At 45.4% G+C, this 14,288-nt stretch overlaps 1 pseudogene; it reads left to right on the top strand.

The window, feature by feature from the left end:
* The first annotated feature begins 9,989 nt into the window (after positions 1-9,989).
* On the top strand, positions 9,990-13,192 carry LOC112898254 (annotated as a pseudogene).
* Positions 13,193-14,288: the final 1,096 nt, after the last annotated feature.

The raw sequence follows: 14,288 nt of genomic DNA, 5'->3' as shown, positions 1-14,288 counted from the left end.
CGGTTGTTTTATCCGCTCCACCTTTTTCTTACCCTCTGAGATCTCCCGCTTCGTCGCCATCGGCCTACTCTGCTTCTTCCTCACAGGATTAGCCTTGCTTGGCTTCTTGGGAGCGGTAGCTGGCTCTGTCGGAACAGGTGGAGGGGGGGTAACCTGAGGCTGAGTAGGGACAGGAGGATGCGGTTCCGATAACGATTCCCGTGTATCCGGCAGCTGTGGGCATGGCTCAGAAAACGTCGGTGGCACTGCAGCACTCTGTGGCTGAGGTTGACTGGTCGGTACTGAATCTGCATCTGCTGGATCAATATGAATACCAGCTCTCCGCCACTGAACCCTTCTCGCAACTGCATCCCGCAAAGTGGTGGTCATGTCATCTGGTGGCACCTCCAGCTTGATATTCTTAGCAAACTCATGCACGTAGTCAATCTTGACCACAGCACAATCAGCCCTGACCTGCAACAACATCAACAACAACAACAAAGCCTTTAAATCTCAAGCAAGTTGTACATACCAAAAGAAAAAAAAACAAAAAGAAATAGGAGAAAAGAAAAGAGAGGCAAAGACCAATGCACTGACCTGGACACCTTCAAGCTGGGACATACCGGGATACACAAGCCCGTTCCCGACCTCCATGAAAGACGAATCTCCGACCAGCTGCACGAGAAGACTGCATCGGGTCGGACGAGCCAAGCCATCTATCGTATCCGGCTCCACTGATGTAGGCACAATTGCCCTCTCTGTCCCTCTACTCTGAGAAGCACCCGCTGCAGTACAAGCGAAGCTGTCCCTTCTCTCTTCACTCATCGTACTCCCCGGCATATCAGGGAATGACAATCCCTGAGACTCGAAGATGGTCTTCAACTCTCCAAACATCTCCATCTTCACCTGCTTTTTGATCTCATCTATGTCAACCTTTGATGAGGAGTCTCGAGTCCGCTTCCGGTATCTGCCTTTGTGTTCAGGGAACCCCTCCTTCCAGGTCAACTGACTGGAAACACCACGGACACGGCCCCGTTGCTCACGGGTTCCCAAAGCCCTGGTGAGCGCATCAAACTCCCTCACTCCTTCATTTGAACCTTGGCTGCTCTCCATCAAAGCCCTTTGAGCAACTTCCTCAGCGCTCGTGCTGTAGAAATTGATATTGCCATCCTCCGTGAGCTTTGACCTAGCACGCATAAATGGTGCCAGCCGTCCCTCAAACGATTCATAGGGATTCTCAATGCCCCTCGCTGCCAGCATCTCATCCTCCTGCTCCCACTTGCGTTGCTTTCCAGCATATCCCGCTGAGCCAAGGTGGTGGTCAAGCTCGTTCCGCGCTCGGAGACCCCGAAAATACTCACTTGACTGTTGGAACTCGGGAGTATTCCACTTTTCAACAAGCTCGTCCCAGGCTTCTTTGGTCAAGTCCGCATACTTGTCAAAAGGGTTCTCTTTCTTCTTCCAACACTTTAAAAGCCTGCACGACAAAACAATAAATCTGCATAAGTGACAGTAGATAATGAAAAAATGTTAGTAAATGACAATAGTAAGTGACAACACTTTACTTGTTCTTGTAGCTCCTCCAGGCTTTAGAGATGATCTTCATAGCATGCTTCGTAGCCTTATCGTGCAACTCTATCGGATATTCAACATAGGGTTGAATATTGTTTTCGAAGATTCTCTTTTTGTCGTCCCAAGACAAGTCATCGAAATGTTCCAAGGTGAGTGGCACCCTTTGCCGGGCAGTGAGGCCACAAACCCGTGCTAATCTCACCAAGACTGACGATTCTTCGGGTGCTGCCTCAGAATTGAGCCGGCCACAACTTTTCACATCTGATGGCCACTTTGTCTGTGACCTTTTCTTTCTGCCAGCACCAGATGTGCTAGCTCCTGACTGTGACCGTGCCGGCCGTCCTGATGATGCTCTGTCATCTGTAGGTTGCTGCACACTGTCCTCATCGCCTGCAGCTTGCTGCACACTGTCCGGACCACTGGACATCGTGCTACATGAGAAAGAAAAAAAAAACAGATACAACCATAGAGTAAACGCTCCGAATCAGATACAACCATAGAGTAACCGCATGAATCCCATACCTAGGCCTAGACATGCTTAATGCTTTAGTGATACATATTCTCGCAAAGTAATCTCCATTTTTTGAAATATATGACTCAATCTTTGGTCATTAACCGCTCTTTTTTTTATTTGGCTAGGTTGGTCTCTTTTTGCTCTTGATAATTTGATTTCAATTCTGTGTAGCAAAACATACTGGCCCTGGTACATCCATATGTAGGGTATGAACAGTGACTAATTAGAAAGGGGGAAAGCTCACCTACGGCGGCAGTGGACGACGCTACGGTGGCTTGGGGCGGCGCCGCGGGGCCGGGCACGACGGCGCGACGGCTCGGGGAAGGCTCGACGGCGGCGGCACTCGCGGGGACGGGAGCTCGGGCCCGGGGGGCGCCGATAGCGCGGAGCGGCGCTGCGGGGCCGGGGACGACGGCCGCGAGGGAGTGACGGTCTGGCTCAACGACGACGGGCGGCGCGAGACGACGGCGCGGCGGCGGGGAGCAGAGAACGGTTGTATCTGATTTGAAAATTTGACCTAAGTCCCAGAAGGCCGAGGGTCGCGTTCTAACCGAGGAATGCGCGACGCGCGGTACCCACGGCACGTCGCGCATTGGTGTGGGACTGGGCCCCGAGGGCTCACCCGTTCAATCTGTTCGTGGGCTTATGCGCGACACGCGTTATCTACGGCGCGTCGCGCATGATGATATGCGCGACGAGCCGTAGGTAGCGCGCGTCTCGCATTTGAGGCCCCCGAGATGGTTGCTGTTCAGGCGCGCGTTGGGAGGGGATTTTGTCCCACCTCGCCAACGCAAGGCGAGTGCGTCCAGCTTATAAGCTTGGGCGGTCTTCGCCGTTTCGAATTTACAATACAAGTACCTTTGAGCCACAGTTTCCTCTCTTTGCCCATGCTGGCGGTGTGGGTCTGGGGCCCGAGGGCTCCCTTGCGGGTCGAACCCGTTCAATCTGTTCGTGGTACCCTGCGGGTTGAGCCCGGTGGCCCCGGACCCCCAACCGGGGTGTAACTTTTTTTTGTTGCCTCTCTGAGGCACAAGTGTTTTCCGCCCGGACCCCCTAATAGAGCCGGAAAAATAATTGCAGATACCGGGGAATGCGCGACGCGCGGTACCCACGGCACGTCGCGCATTGGTGTGGGACTGGGCCCCGAGGGCTCACCCGTTCAATCTGTTCGTGGTCTTATGCGCGACACGCGTTACCTACGGCGCGTCGCGCATGATGATATGCGCGACGAGCCGTAGGTAGCGCGCGTCTCGCATTTGAGGCCCCCGAGGTGTAACTCTTTTTTTCTTTTCTCTCTTTAGGCACAAGTGCCCCAGGGTCCCTGGGTTCCTCCCGGAGTAGGTATATGAGCGACGCGCCGTAGGTAACGCGCGTCTCGCCTTTCTTGTTCAGTTCCAGAACTGAATGTCCAGAACAATTAAAGTCACAACCATTCAGTTCTGGAACAGAAAATTCACACATATTGATATCTCACAAATATGAATTCGTACTTCACAAATATTCACACATTATCATATCTCACAAAGGCACAATTAAAGTCACACTTTTACCATATTTCACAAAGGAACAATTACAGTCACACAATTCCCATACTTGACAAAGGAACAATTAATATACATTGTGTGCCCAATCATTTTGCTACTTTCCGTTGTTCCCTTGGTTTTTTGAAATTCTTGACTTTTTCTTTATGGTCGTTGCGCAAGTAGGGAGTTTCGTTGGCCGATGGTATTCTTGGCTTGATCATTGAGGTGGCGAAAGGAGGTATCTCATCAAACTGATCGAACTCTTCCTCGTCGACCGCATTCTCAACACCGACGATTCGCCGTTTTCCAGGTATAACCACCTTGAGTCTTTTGTTTGTGGTGTCGGAAACATAGAACACTTGAGCCACATGTTGTGCGAGGACGAAAGGGTCCGTCTTGTATCCGTGACGGCTAAGATCGACACTAACGAACCCGTACTTGTCTTTTTGTACACCTCTATTTGCATCAACCCAATTGCAACGGAAAAGAGCAATTTTAAAACCGTGAAAGTCAAGCTCCCATATCTCTTGTATTTGACCATAGTACGCTGTTTTGTCCTCTCCGTTAACATCGTAAGCATCAACACGTACACCACTATTCTGATACATGCTTTTCTTATCTTGTCGTTCGGTGTAGAACGTGTATCCATTTATGTCATACCCTTGGTATGTCATAACGGTGAATATAGGACCAAGAGCCAAAATTTTGAGTTGTTCACTTATAGGAGTATTTGATCGTGAAATTCGATTCCGGAGCCAACCACAGAATTTGTTCATGTGTTCCTTTGCTAACCATGATTCACTGTGTACAGGATTCTCTCTAAGCAACAGCTCCTTGTGCTCATCGAAGTACTCAGACACAATGTCCATTTGTTGCAACACGTGGAAATGAGCCCTATGAAATAAATCTCGATCTGGAATTATAGCCTTCTTCCCGATCGTCCCCGTGCCTGTGAGCCTCCCCTCATGACGAGACTTGGGAACACCAACCGGGTTACTCGGGTCAGCGTAGTTTAGAGCCCACTCAATGGCTTCCTCTGTACAATATCCTTGTACCATGCTGCCCTCGGGGAAAGCTCGATTTCTTACTAGTGACTTCAAGATGCCGTTGAATCTCTCGTACGCATACATCTGGTGAAGGAACACAGGACCAAGTAGCTTTATCTCCTTGATAAGATGGCCCGTGAAATGAAGGCTGATATCGAAAAAGGCAGGTGGAAAATACATCTCAAGAACGCACAAAGTTTCATAGTGCTTCTTTTCCAATGACTCAAGATCTTCTTCACTTAGAACCTTTTGACCAATTGCATTAAAGAAAAAGCACAGGTTCATAATAGCCTCCCGAACATTGACCGGTAGGATATTCCGAATTCCTACGGCAATCATCTGCGTCAGCAATACATGGTAATCATGAGACTTTATGCCGGGAGATAGCTTTAGATCAGGCATTGATACAAGCTTCGAGACGTTGGTTGAGTAGCCAGTTGGAACTTTCACACTTTTCAAGAACTCGCAAAACTCCTTCTTCTCATTCTTTGACAGGGTGATGCATGATGTGGGCAGCTCCATTCCTTTAACGGAGTCATCATTGAGCCACAACTCTTCTCTAATTTTCATTTTCTTCAGATCAGCTCGTGCATGTGCGTGATCTTTCGTTTTTCCGTCCATGTTAAGCAATGTGCCGAGAAGGCTCTCACAGACATTCTTCTCCACGTGCATCACATCAATAGAGTGACGGATGTCTAAGTCCTTCCAATACGGTAGCTCCCAGAAAATCGACTGCTTCTTCCACATGTCATCTTCTTCAACAACGACCTTCTTGCCCCTCTTGCCTTTCTTCTCTCCTTTCCGCTTACCGAGGACAACATGGACATTCTTAACCATTTCGTAGACATCATGACCTGAGAAATGCGGAGGAGGACGCCTCTTCTCGGCCTTACCGTTGAAGTGATCACACATGTTCCGGAACGGGTGTTTCATTCCAAGGTAGCGTCTATGTCCCATGTACACTATTTTTTTTGACTCACTCAAGTACTCAGAGTCTGTCTCTCTCAAACAATGTGGGCACCCGCAACCTACTTTCTTGCTCTGTCCGGACAAGTTCCGTGCCGCTGGAGAGTCACTGATAGTCGCGAACAAAATGGCTCGAAGCTGAAAGTACTCACGCTTGTACTCATCCCAGACCTCCACTCCTTCACACCACAGCAACTTCAGATCGTCAACCAAAGGACTGAAATAAGTGTCGATGTCATTACCAGGTTGATGTGGCCCCGGTATCAAGCCCGACAGCATAATGTACTTCCGTTTGTTACACAACCAAGGTGGAAGGTTGTATATCGTCAGAACAATTGGCCAGGTGCTATGTGTGCTATTGTTCATGAATGGGTTCATGCCATCTGTGCTCATTGCAATCCTAATATTCCTCGGATCTTCCGCAAATTTAGGATATCGCAAATCTATGTTCCGCCATTGTGTGGCATCAGCAGGATGTCTTATCAACCCGTCCACCTTATGCTTCTCCTTGTGCCATCGCAACAATTCTGACTCCTTTTTGTTTGCAAACCAGCGCACCAATCGTGGAACAATTGGAAAGTACCAAAACACCTTTTTAGGTCCGCCCTTTGTTCTGTTGCAGTCCTCATCATCACCACCATCTTTTCTACGGTTGAATCGATCGAGTCCACAAACAGGGCACTTCTCAAGGTCCTGATAATTCGAGCCACGATAGAGAATGCAATCATTCTTGCACGCATGGATCTTTTCCACCTCCAATCCCAACGGGCAGATAATCTGTTTGGCCTCATAAACGGTCTCAGGGACGGTGTTGCCTTGTGGAAGCATGTCCTTAAGGAGTGCTAACAACTCCTTGAAACTGCCATCACTCCATCCGTGGATTGCTTTCAACTGGAAAAGCTTCACCATCGCAAATAGCCTTGAGTATTTCAATCCACAACCAGGATAGAAAGGTTTCTTAGAGTCTTCGATCATCCTCTTGTACTTTCCGAATTCGGCTCCTTTGAACTCATCGTCGCCGTGTCTGTCAGCATTGCAAACCATCTCCTCTATGTTATCAACCTGTCAAGCCAGACATGAAAAGTCATATTAGCACGACCTTATTATTCTAATTGTAAGCTTTATTATGGGGCCGGGTTTGAGTACTACCTGTTCCATGATGTCGGCATTGCTCAACCCTAGTATATCCGCCTCATCCACATCGTCGTCCTCTTCTTCGACAACACTATGGACCTCCCTCTCCACATAGGAATCCCTACTCTCTGCTTCATTAAGTCCTTCTTCACCGTGTTTATTCCAACATCGATAATCCTCCATGAATCCACGTTTGATCAAGTGTGATTTCAACACGTGCTCTTGAAGATATCGCTTCTCATTTTTGCAATTTTTGCATGGGCAATAGAGATACTGTATACCATTGTCCACCATATCTTTCTTCGCGTTCTTAATGAAGGCTTCAACACCATCCATAAAGTCCTTGCAAAGGCGTGGACCATACATCCAACGCCGATACGACATCTATATAGAATATGAAATCAAAACGTTAGGATTCTCATAGTTTGGGGCCATGCACAACTAGTGTTTAAGTTCAAATATTGTTAGCAAGCATGGAATTATTGCTTGCTTGGAAGTGTAGTTCTGCGAAATATTATTCTGCATGTAGAATCTGTGGTTTTATAATTTTTTAGATGATGGAATAAAATTTATTATCCCAGCTTCTGTATCTTGACGTGTCATCTACGATATAATACATGCAGGCAAGAGGCAATATTAATTAGAGACACGAACTCTTACATGACAAACCATAGCCAGTAAGGTCATATGTGGAGCCAAATATTGCCAATGATGCAAGAATGTAAAAATATTTTAAGATCTTCATCTTTACTTTTCATGCTATATGATTTATCTCGGATTTATTTAGTATTAGATGCTCTTAACGTCTGAAGACAATCATGGAAAAATCTTGGTGTATTTTCGAACATAAGTTATAATGCCCTATTCTAGCCATAAAAGTTTGAACTTAGAACTTAATTATTACATGGTGAACCAAAAGAATCGATATCATATCGGAGTTACCTTGCCACTGCCCCCGCGACACACGACAGCAAGAAGAGGCTCGATCGTGCTCCAGCCGCCCGCCGCGAGACGCTCCCCACGAGATCTCCACCGCCCGCCGCGGCAGATCCACCCAGCCGCACATCCGCCAGCACCACTTTCCCCAGATCCACCCAGCCGCACCACCAAAGTATCAGACTGCAAGTTCGGATAGCTTGTTCGGACCTCCAGACCCCCAGGCGGGTCTTGTCTGAGGTGGGAACAAATGCAAGACGCCCATGATCTGAGACGAGCCTTGCAGCCGCGCGTCTCCCATCCTCATGATCTGAGACGATCCGTCCAAAAGATCGTCTCCCATCTGATGATCTGAGACGAGCCTTGCAGTAGCGCGTCTCCCATCCTCATGATCTGAGACGCTCCGTCCAAAGGCGCGTCTCCCATCTGATGATCTGAGACGAGCCTTCCAGTGACGCGTCTCCAGACCCCCAGGCGGGTCTTGTCTGAGGTGGGAACAAATGCAAGACGCCCATGATCTGAGACGAGCCTTGCAGTTGCGCGTCTCCCATCCTCATGATCTGAGACGATCCGTCCAAAAGCTCGTCTCCCATCTGATGATCTGAGACGAGCCTTGCAGTAGCGCGTCTCCCATCCTCATGATCTGAGACGCTCCGTCCAAAGGCGCGTCTCCCATCTGATGATCTGAGACGAGCCTTCCAGTGACGCGTCTCCAGACCCCCAGGCGGGTCTTGTCTGAGGTGGGAACAAATGCAAGACGCCCATGATCTGAGACGAGCCTTACAGTTGCGCGTCTCCCATCCTCATGATCTGAGACGGTCCGTCCAAAAGCTCGTCTCCCATCTCATGATCTGAGACGCGCCTTCCAGTGACGCGTCTCCCATTTGTCTCAGTAAAGTAAAGCGAGACGCGTCCCGGCTATTTATCGAAAGAAAATTATAGTCACGAGATGTACTGCTGAACGAGATGACCACGGCTGAAATCCCCCTCCCCAGCGTCCCGGAGACCGAGGACCTCGCCACCGCCAAAATCCCCCTCCCCAGCGTGCCGGAGACCGCGGCGCACGGCATCACCCTCCTCGGCGCATCCTCCGAGACCGCCGCGCTCCCGGAGTGCACCGCTTCGGAGATCACAGCGGTCGCCACCGGCAGATCTGCGGCGCCTCCTCCAACGGGCTTCTGCACCACCAGCCGCAGATCTGCGACACGGGGACCGTAGCTCCCTTCACCACCAACATCCCCGGGCTTCTCCACCACCAGCCGCAGATCTGCGACACCGGGACCACAACGCCCTTCACCACCAACATCCCCCGCACATAAGGATCGGGTACCTCCCATTGTTGAATGTATTTGTTGGAATCGTCGCATTCTGCCTGAATCTGCATCAGCAAACCCACGGAGGAAGCTTCTCTTTGTTTGCTTTAGTGGTAGTACTCTATCGATTTCTATTGTCTCACGAAACCCACGAAACTCGAGCTGGCCCAGGATGAAATTTCCGAGCTGGTCGAAGCTGTTTAGCTGCTTCGGCGGCTGCCTCCCCTGCAGCGACTGTTCAGTCACCCTAAACTGCTGTGGCTCGGGGAACAACAACGTTTACAAGGGGGAGGACGGTGATTCAGCTCGCGAAGCTGCTAGCGCTCGTAAGCCAGCGCTATTGCCTGATTTAATATCTATCTAATAATTAATATCGATGTAATAATAATTGCTGGATTTAGCTAGACATTGTAATGCTGGATTTAGCTAGACATTGTAATGTATTGTGAGATTATTTGTATTTCAGACATTGTAATGTATTGCTGGATTTACTAATGTAATGTAATGTAAGCCGGTTCGTTCGGTTTCAAGGGATTGATTCCATGTAATATGTATTGTACGCTACAGACGCGCCACCGCCACCCCCCCCCACCCCCCCCCGATCAATGCGAGACGCGCCGTGGGAGGGCTTGTCTCCGATCATTTTATAAAGACACAGAAAGTAATGAGAGACGCGCCTTACTAAGGCTCGTCGCGCATTAATTTCTGTGGCTTTATAAAAATCGTTGACAAGTAATGCGAGACGGGCCTTAGTAAGGCGCATCTCAGATCTTAAAATGATCGGAGACTTGCCCTACCACGGCCCGTCTGGCATTTGTCTCTTACCCTCCCCCACCCCACGCAGCGCCGCGCCCGCATTTTTAGCGCGTCTTTCTTTCTGTAATCTGCGACGTGCCCTTAGAGGCTTGTCTCAGATTGGTTGCTCCTATTTGCTGTTTTGGCGTAGTGTTTCTAATATATAATCAGTAGGGGACCCTTATCCCCTCCTGTTACATCAAAAAAAATCATGGGGAGCGCAAAGGCGGAGATGATCCCACTGGAGAAGTCGATCACCTTGTCGTCCATCAATGCTCCAAGGCTGGTAAAATCGCATGTACGTCTACACCTACCCAATATCCAGCAGACCTTGTTCGTGTTACCCTTGTATTTATTAGAGAGTTCCACTTTGTATGTAGGCATCACATCATGGAATGGACAAGCCGTTCGCCTGGGATTGTAGGGAATTCCTAAGAAAGCTTTGCATGGACAGATCTCCATCTAGTTTCTGTATACTCATATACACTCTCATCTCATAAGTTCTCCTTTTTAGAGTAGCATCCAGCATCTTTGACAACTAACATGAGCTAATTGGACAAAGCAGGATGTTAAGTTCAAAGTGGACTACATAATTGCTGCTCCAGGCCATGAATTTGGCAGGGGTTTATCTTGCTAGAGATAAGAACATTGCAGGGCTGGTTGTCGCCTAGGGGTTTGCCAAGGTGAGATGATCTTTTACTCTATTGCTTTGGTGAGCTTGCCTGCCATATTATGTGATATGTGTCATATATATCAGTTCTAAACGTTATTTGGTTGACCAGGTAAAAGAGCAACGTCATAATAAGTGTCACACGAGTCCATATATCATAGAGTTGCTAAGATTGGAGGAGATTGCTAGAGACCAAGGTTTAGGTTGTTGGACTAAGGTTAGTATTCACCTCCGAGGTTTCCAAAACCCCAAGTTCTGTATATTATTAGCATAAACTTGTTGGTTGTGATCATAATGTATGTCTTGTTCGTTATGTATCCAGGAACCAGGTGCTGCGGAGGCTTTAGTAAGAATTCTTCCATCATCAACCATTGGAGAAGCCAGCCCTTCTGGTAAAAAGGTTTTGTTGCTGAGATGAAAGGGAAGGCTTTGGAGGCCATTGTTGAGCAAGTGCGTGATGGTAGCACTATTTGTGTCTACTTGATCTCTAGCTTTAGTTTTGTTCAGGTTTACATTGCTGGTGTTCAGGTAATAATATATGCCCCTTCTCTACTGTCCTTGAACTCTTTCCTTTTCCTTGTTTGTATGGCAAATATTGATTTGACTTAAATCATAGGCTCCATCCATGGGAAGACAACTCCAGGTGCGGTTTCTCAGAAAGAAGTAACTAATAATGTTTATGTGAACGGGAAAGCATCTCGAGAAGCTCAAGCACCACAAATATTGGGGACATTACAGAAGCCCGTAGCATCTGTAAATATTTATTCTGAAATTCCATCAAATAGGTTATTAGGTAAGGAGGCACAGGACTTCACTGAGTAAAAATTTCTCAATGGAGAAGTGAGTTTCTTATGTTTATGTTGATTTATTACATATGATATAATTTACAATGTTTAGTAATATTTTTCTAATAAAAAATTCTATTGCAATTTTTGTAGGTGCGGACGTGCGGATTATACTAGAGGGAACAGACAGTTTTGATAACATGTTTGCTTCAGTATATTATTCTGATGGAAATACTGTAAAGGACTTATATTAGCGCTTGAGCTTGCACAAAATGTACAGATAACATGTCATTTCATCAATCAAAAATTACCACAGCAATTATTTATGAATTTTTACTCACAGGCACTTCTTTTCATGTTACATATAGGGATTTGCAAATTATATGGAATGGAGCCGCAAACATGCTTGGAGCTCAGACCAAAAGAAACCTTAAAAATGCTGAACTTCAGGCTAAGAAGGAACAGCTAAGGATAGGGATAGGATTTCAGCCACCTGTTACAAATATAACACCAATACACAACCAGAAATTCACAGGAAAAGTTAGTTCTTTTGCCATGTTTTAATAAAAAGTAGTATTATTATATTCATTTATTTATTTTTATTTTTTAATGAAAGGTAGAATTAATATATTTGCATTAGAAGTGGAAATATTGGATCCATACTAGGTTTATGCACTTAGAAACAGGAATACCATCCATCAGTTGTACGAATGGATTGAAGGTTTAGTTTGCTATGCAGTACAACTGTGCATATCATCTATAGTAATATGGTTTCATTTGATATCATTTCAGGTCATAGAGGTGGTGAATGGGTACTGCACAATTGTTGCCGATGATATTTACCTGTTGGAAGTCCTTTGGCAGAGCGACGTGTAAATCTTTCAAGCATCAGAACTCCTAAATTGGTCAATTCATTTGGAGAAAGCAAAACGATTGAACATAAACAGATATATTTAATGAATTATTAGTTTATTATACTAGTTGTTGTTCATAAACATAAAAATTCCCTTTAAAATTGATCTTAGCATTAGATTGTTTTACAATGTACAGGTTTATGTCTCAATGTAGTATTCTTTTCAAACTGACAAGTTGCTGCAGACAAAACCAACGTAGTTGACGCCAGAACTTTGGATTATGGATCTATTTTTCTACCCTCCCAGGTTGGTAGCTCTGGCAACCTACTTGGAGCCAATGTCGCCCAACTCTTGCTATCACGAGGATTTGCTGATATCACAAGACACCGCGACTACGAGGAGAGGTCACACAACTATGATGCGATTCTTGACAGCCTATTCGCATTTTGAAAAAGTCAAGAAAAGATATCATGCCAAAAATAATTATCCTATGACTCATATGAATGATTTGACAATAGTTAGAATTTCATCTCACTCAAGAAATCATTTGCTTTAATCATTTTTCCCCTCTATTTAGTTGTTTATTTCAATTTATCATATTCTTAGGTTCCTCCAAAGAAGCTGAGATTTTTCCACTTGTTACAGCGAAATAGACGGCACTCTGCTGTTGTTGAGTACATTTTCAGTGGGCATTGCTTCAAACTAACAGTACCTAATGAAACAAGAACCATTGCCTTTTCATTCTCCTGTGTTCGATGCCCTGGTAAAAATGAGCCCTATTCAGATGATGCCATTGTTCTAATGAGAACAATACTCCAACGACGTGATGCAGAGGTATGCCATTCCTACCCATTTTTCAATTTTTTTAGCTCTTTACATTTTTTTCTGAAGGATGTTAAATGCCTATGTAGATTGATAATAAAGCTTTGGATAGGACTGGGACATTCTTAGGTTCCTTATGAAAGTTCAAGAACAATATGGTTGATGTTCTTCTTGAAGCCGGCCTAGCCAAGCAAAGTTCTTTTGGACTTGACAGAATTTCAGATGCTCAAATCTCATAAGGGTAGAAAAGTATGCACAACAGAAGAAACTGAAGGTGATGTAATTTTCTTTCTATAGTACAAAACATGGAATGCTAAGTAATTATAACAGTGCTGTTTTCTAGGTGTGGGTTACAATGAAGCAGAAGTGATTCCCCAAAGATCGTTGACTAGACAAAATGGAAAAGAAACTTTCAAGGTTTGTTTACTCTTGAAAACTTTTGTTGTTGAACTCGAAGATATATGCACTACACAATGTTCAAATTAATTTGCTTCGCTCCTAAGATTATTGTAACTGGTCATTGGTGGTGGAAAGTTCTATGCCCAGATAGTTGGTGACCGTCGCTTGGACAACATTCGGATACTTTGATCGCTAAACTTTGATGCGTCACAAACTTTGATTGCTAAATATTCCTCAGATACTTTTCAGATACCTTTGAAAGTTCGAGATCAACCAAAGCATACTCCATCGGATATTTCAGAAGTTGGAGTCGAGTCAAAGAATCATGTGGTTCCTCTTTGTTCTACGTGGTCTAGTTTGTTTAAAGATAAAGTAGATACTTTGAAAGATGAAGTTCCAGTAGATAGTATAAAAATCGGAAGTCGAAGATTTTGTCAGCTAAGGTTTTACCTGATGTTGTTCCATTTAATCCAACCTCGATTCAGTTTTTACAATTCTTGGAACAGAGCGATGGTAATGAATGAAAGCAACTTTTAACATTTATGTAGATATAGAAAAAAATAATTCTCTGCGTGCTTGTTTGCATCCTTTTGTTTTATACTCTCTTTGTTCCATATTGTAGGTCGTTTTAGCAAATCTAGATACATAATTTTTTTCTACGTATCTAGATATAGCGCATATCTAGGTGCATAGAAAAAGCTACGTATCTAGATTTTTCAAAATGACCTACAACTTGAAACGGAGTTATTGTATCGCAAACAAACAAACTAACTATATTTGTGTTGTTTTTATTTGTATACTATTGTTGACCATACGAGAGATACTTATGAGCTATATTTCTACTATAAAGGAGTGAGCTAAAGAGCGTGCAATAAATTACGGAATAGAAACATAGCTTGGTGGTGTATAGAATCAATTTCCATCTCACATCCTATGAATTTAGGATAGATTTATATCTATACTTTGAAAACTGATTGGAA

The sequence above is a fragment of the Panicum hallii genome, chromosome 6 (assembly GCF_002211085.1).
Source record: "Panicum hallii strain FIL2 chromosome 6, PHallii_v3.1, whole genome shotgun sequence".
NCBI classification, from domain to species: domain Eukaryota; kingdom Viridiplantae; phylum Streptophyta; class Magnoliopsida; order Poales; family Poaceae; genus Panicum; species Panicum hallii.
This window is presented reverse-complemented; position numbering and strand designations above follow the sequence as displayed.